Source organism: Papio anubis, chromosome 6, assembly GCF_008728515.1.
Source record: "Papio anubis isolate 15944 chromosome 6, Panubis1.0, whole genome shotgun sequence".
NCBI classification, from domain to species: domain Eukaryota; kingdom Metazoa; phylum Chordata; class Mammalia; order Primates; family Cercopithecidae; genus Papio; species Papio anubis.
The window spans coordinates 160,611,500-160,617,810 of record NC_044981.1 but is presented as its reverse complement, the minus strand read 5'-3'; positions in this window follow the sequence as shown (position 1 = coordinate 160,617,810).

Here is a 6,311-nt window from a genome sequence, read left to right as displayed (position 1 = left end):
CGCAGACGTAGGTAAGAGAGGTCTCCTGGGAGCATTTTCCCCAGGTTTGTCTTTCTTTGATAAAATGAATTGTGAATAAGGAGAGAAAGAGAATTCAACCAAGGATTTTTGGATGTAGAAAAATAAGAATATCCTACTATTTTGTTTGTTTCCTGGCCTAGGAAAAAAAAAACATTCTCACAAGTTAAAATGTAGGCAAATCTCTCTCCTGATACCAATGCAAGCAAATAAATAAATAAATAGCAGAAAAGCTTCAAGGCTTAAAATCCAGAAAAACTGAAGAATGCATAAATCAAATGTGATATTTTTCAGCCATATCTCCTTAATTTTAGGAGACTCTGTAGCATAATATCTATACTTCGCAAGAATCAAACACATGAAATTGGCTATTAATGGGTACCTTGGGGACTTCATCGGATTTTAAATTCTCCTTTCAACTTCCGACCAGATACAAAATATCTTGTCACTGACTCCTTTTTTTCTAAATTGTATTCATCCCTACAATTTGATGTGTTTTTTTTTCTTCTTCTTCTTCAACAAATTCTGTCTAACAATTTATCTTTCTCTGGCCCACAAAACATTGTAACTTTAAGTTCATCCGTAATGGGGGCTTTTAATCAGTGCCTAGGAAAATATCACCACCGGATCAGCCATGGCAGACCTCACCATGTTATCAAGACAGGTCCCTCAGTGATAGCTCACAAAATACCAAGACTCAAAAGGGTCTCAAAATTTCAAAACGAAGGTTGAAAAGAAAATTGAGCTCTTGAGCCCTTCAGCACTTCCAGGTAATTACAGACCCTCAAGTAGCCTTGAGACATCTTAAAGAGAGATTTAACTCTAAGCTGAGATAATGCAATTTTACTTGTGGCTAAGATTACCTGCTGTAAGCAAAGCCCTATCGTAAGTACTGGGGAAGTTGAGGTTCTGCCCTCACTGTCACTTGAGCGCTGTTTTCTAGTACCTGGATTTGAGAGTTAAGTTCAAATACAATTCACAAATACCTACTGAGGGTTTACCATATACAATGTGTGAGGCAAAGATCTTTAGTAGATAAGAAAAAGAGCAAAGAATAGCTCTCATCTTGAGGGCATGGATGCATCTATGAGCAGATGTAAGCCAGAGAATCATATGATAATTGAAGTGGAGTGGTGAAATTTAGGAAGATGTCTAATTGCTATAACCTTTTCAAAAAACAAACTCTACCAAAGTCAAATACTGTATAATTTCACTCACACAGTATTATATTTTATATGAGGTATCTAAAATAGTCAAACTCATAGAAGCAGAGAATAGAATTGTGGCTGTCAAAGGCTGGGACTAGGGGGAAACAAGGACTTTTTGCTCGATGCATACAAGGCTTATGTTATGCAAAATGAATAATTTTGCATAACAGAACAACACTGTAATTAACAATATAGTATTGTGAGCTTTAAAAGGATAAATCTTAGCTGTTCTTATCGCACACAAAAATGTAAAAAAAACCACACACACAGAAGAGCACAAGGAAATTTTTGGAGGTGATGGGTATGTTTAGTGTCTTGATTGTGGTGATGGTCTCACAGGAATGTGCTTATGTCCAAACTCATCATATATACATTAAAGATATGTAACTTTTTAATATCAATTATACCTCAATAAAACTAGTAAATACACTCTACATATTTTAGGAGGATATAAGGATGCCAGTAGACATTTTAGAATTCCTTTCAGGAAAAAAAAATGTTCACTTGAGTTTTTTGCACATGAAAAATTAGTTCCAGAAAATAATAGGGAAAGAGGGGAAGCACAGAGACAGAAGAAAAAGAGAGAAAAAAACTCCAGATCTTCCCTTTGCATTTTGCGAATACAGTTGTTACTGCCTGATGTGGAAAGAGGCAATCAAAATTAAGGAAATTCTGTATTTTGATATTTTTCTGCAAGACTGGCACATTTTATACTTCTCATACCCATAGCTCTAGTAACAGATTCTGAATTCACATATTCTCATCACAAGAAGATATTTAGCCCCAGTAACAAGTAGTTTAATCAAAGAGGCGAAAACCCTAGAAGATAGAAATTCTCCTGATCAGGCACAATACTGATAAACAAAAGTCACATTTCAAAGTTAGAAGCTCAGATGAAAAAGGTTCAGAGAACAATTCACAGTGTGGCCTGAAAACTTGCTGACCTGCAGATATAGGTTGAGCGTCCCTAATCAAAAAATCTGAAATCTGAAATGCTCCAAGATCCCAAACTTTTTGAGCACCAACGTGACACCCAAAGGTCATACTCAACAGAGAATTTTGGATTTCATATTTTCAGATTAGGAATGCTCAACTGGCAAGAATAATATAGATATTCCAAGATTAAAAAATAAATCAAAACCTGAAACACTTCTTGTCCCCAGCAAGGGATACTAAACCTATAAAAGAAATTTACTTCTTTGTTACTTGCCACAGATATAAATAAACACGTAAGGTTTAATCCAGAAGCAGAAGCAATTTACATCTGACTAAGCTGTGTCTGTGGCCACCGCTGCCCCTTTGGGCTGCCTGGAATCTCTCACTGGAAATATCCACGTAGCTTGCCCCAACCCCCAGTCTCCATGGAGACCCTGGAAAGGCCCCCAGGACCGTCCTATTCAAGAAAGCCACCACCCCATCCCCACCCTTCCACCTCATCGTCCTGCCTAGCACTCACCACCATTTGGCACACTGCATTTTTTTATTTATTGACGATCTTTCTCCCCCCAGTCAAAGCTCCGTGAAGGCAGGGATTTTATTTTCTGTTTTGTTTTGGGCTCTCCAGTGCCTGGAATATTAGGGCTTAATAAATCTCTGTCAACTAAAGAATCATTCTTCATTTCTAAAGAAGGTGATTAATTTCAAATACTCATCTTTTTCATTTTATTTTTTATGTCTTACAGACAGAGTCTCACTCTATTGCCCACAATGGAGTATGGTGTCATGATCATGGCTCACTGCAGCCTCAAACTCCCAAGCTCAAGTAATCCTCCTGCCTCACAAATATTCTGTATAAAGGTTAAATTTCGATTCTACTTGAAGACATGACCAGTTCTTCCATTACTAGTTCTTTTATCACCTAAACCATCCCAACATATCTTCCACCATGGGAGGAAGCAATGTTGTCAGAATGGAAAAACCCTCTGTTTTTCCCCAGGACTCCAAGGACTCTTCCAGTTTCTCATTTCTATATTTGGCAAAAACGATAAGTAGGCAAAAATTTTGCTCATTCATGGCACAAAGTTGCCCAGTGGAGGGGGCAGTGGGAATGAAACCCAGGAAGAGGAAACCAGGACACAGACATGTACAGAGGAAGGACCACGTGAAGCCATCTGCAGGCAAACAGAGAGGCCGCCGAAGAAACCAGCCCTGCTGACACTTGGATCTTGAACTTCCAGCCTCCAGGACTGTGAGAAAATTAATCTCTGTGGTTTAAGCCACCTAGGCTGTGGAATCTTGTCATGGCAGCCTTGGCAGATTAATATGTGGATGAGCCACTGTTATCTCCCCATTTATAAATGGCGAGCCTGAGATGTGGAGAGATTAAGATCAAACAGCAAGAAGTCTGCAGAAGTGAGACTTGACCCTAGGATCAGGGTGTCAAAGTCCACATTCCTTCCTGTAACTTGCTGCTGCTCCTTTGTTCTTTCGTTGGCCAAAATGTGCAGAGGGGAGGGCCCAGGGAATGGCAAGCACCCTCCCCAGACACCTAAGCATGCATGCACGGTCCCGGCACCCCAGAGGCACACCGCTTGGGGGAAGAAAAACACACAAAAAAAGCTCCAGTTTTGGGTGGAGCTTCAGTGCTTTTGTGGCGAGAGGTCTTCCCGGAAACAAGGACCAACACAGCAGTGCCTGGAGGGAGGCATTGATGGGGACTGGGAAGGATCCACCAGTTGGGGTGTAGCATCTGAGTTAGTGAGAAGCAGACCCAGAAGTGGCATTCAACCAAGTCCCTGCAGGATCAGACTGGAAGAGGCAGGGTGGATATACCTCGATGAAGTTGAGTTATCCTGAGATAGAATATTTCCATTGGTTTTCAGATTTTAAATAAGCATGAGCTGTGTAATATCATGTTTCACACACTTGTCAGTATAGAACCTTTGTGTTAGTCTATTTTCATGCTGCTGAAAAAGACATACCCAAGACTGGGCAATTTACGAAAGAAAGAGGTTTAATTGGACTTGCAGTTCCAAATGGCTGGGGAGGCCTCACAATCATGGTGGAAGGCAAGGAAGAGCAAGTCACATCTTAGGTGGATGGCATCAGGCAAAAGGAGAGATCTTCTGCAGAGAAACTCCCATTTTTAAAACCATCAGATATCATGAGACCCCTTCAGTATCATGAGAACAGCATAGGAAAGACCCACCCCCGTGATTCAATCATCTCCCACTGGGTCCCTCCCACAACACATGGAAACTATGGGAAGTACAAGATGAGATTTGGGTGGGGACACTGTCAAACCACAACAACCTTATGTAGGTGTGCAAAGTCCGTGCAAGTGCCATGGTATAATCTATATTTTAATAAATATGATAAATATCAGCCCATGTGTAGAAACACTCATCAGTATATATAAAAACTCTTGTTCAGTTTTATGCCGGATAATTCTTTTTCAGAGCAACTGGACCAGACCAGTTGCCATCATTCTACTCAGAAAGCATTTTTGCTCTAAGGGATCTTCTTAGGGCATAAGTTGGATCAGGACACAACTCTGCTTAAGCCCCTGTATTAGTCAGTTCTCATGCTGCTAATAAAGACATACCCCAGACTGGGTAATTTATAAAGAAAAAGAGGTTTAAAGGATTCAGGTTCCACATGGCTGGGAGGCCTCACAATCATGGCTGAAGAGGAAGCAAACACAACTTTCTTCGCATGGTGGCAGGAAGGAGAAGTGCCGAGCAAAGGGGAGGAAAGTCCCTTATAAAACCATCAGATCTCGTGAGAACTGACTTACTATCATGAGAACAGCAGCATGGGGGTAACAGCCCCCATGATTCAATGATCTTCCACAGGGTCCCTCCCATGACACATGGGGATTATGGGAACTACAATTCAAGATGAGATTTGGGTGGGGACACAGCAAACCATATCAGCGCCCCCATCAGCAGAGAATACAATCCATGCAGCTGTCATCCTGAACCATGTGGTGTTGAACCTGGGGAAGCACCCCAAAGCCCCCACCATCCCAGGCACCTGCCTCCTCTTCTGCTCTTCCTTCCACCACCTGCCCTAGCTGCCCCCTCTCACTGGGTCCTTCACAAGCCAGGATGCTTACCCCATTAGGACTTTGCTGGAATGTTTTATCCCAGCTCTCACTATGATCTAATCCAAATGTCACCTCCTTGGACAGGCGCCTTGACCAGAGCCATTGCCACGGGTGCAAAAGCAACACAGCTGCCTGGGGCCCACACTCAGAAGGGCCCTGAGCTTGGTTTAATGCTCTCCTGGGGCCATCTTGAAATTCATAAGTCTGAACACCATCATTCATAGTGACCCTTTTGTTCTTTAGTCCACCGCCCTTTTCCCTCTCTGAGCCGTGAGCTCCCCAGCTCCACAGTTGACCTGAGAGTGAGCACCTGGCCAGCCTGACTTGCCACTGTGTCTCCACACCTAGAACAGAGACACAGGGCAAGTGCTCAGGAAGCATGGGCCGGCTCCATGACAAAGGAGAGGGGTGCAGTCAGGAGTCAGAAACAGGCAGAAAGGAGCTGATGCTGGCTGGGTCCTGTGCGTGGCTTCCAGCTCACTTTTTACACACTGGTAGTCCCTCTGAAGTGAGATACCAACTCTTTCTCTTTACAGAGACAGAAATGTGAACTTGCCATCCCACAGTACATTCATCCCAAGTGAAGAAGCCAAGTGAGAAACACAAGTGAAGAAACAAAAGCACACCCTGAGTTCTAACATGCCATGCCAGGAGCATCATCCCTGGACCTCAATCCTCCCTCCCTCCTTTTTAGCGAGTCCCAGTTGTTGCTGCCATGGAGGGAGCCCTCCTTAAGCATCCTTATGTAAGCCTGACTGTGCGGGGTGCTCGAGGATAGGTTGGGACGAGGGTGAGCTCCACTGGAGAATCCTGAGAAGGTCCTTTCCAGCTGCTCTGGAAGAGCTTCTGCGAGACACTCTCTGCTCCTTCTCTCAACATTGTCTGCCCAAACGTGGGTCTCATAAGCCTACATCTTAGTTCGCCGGAAGCCACCAGTGGAAAGAAGATGGGCCCGAGCACTGCATGCTGTTGGAGCTGGAGCCATCAGTTGAGTAAACCCCAAAGCCCACCAAGTGAAGGCGGCCAGTTTCCTTGCT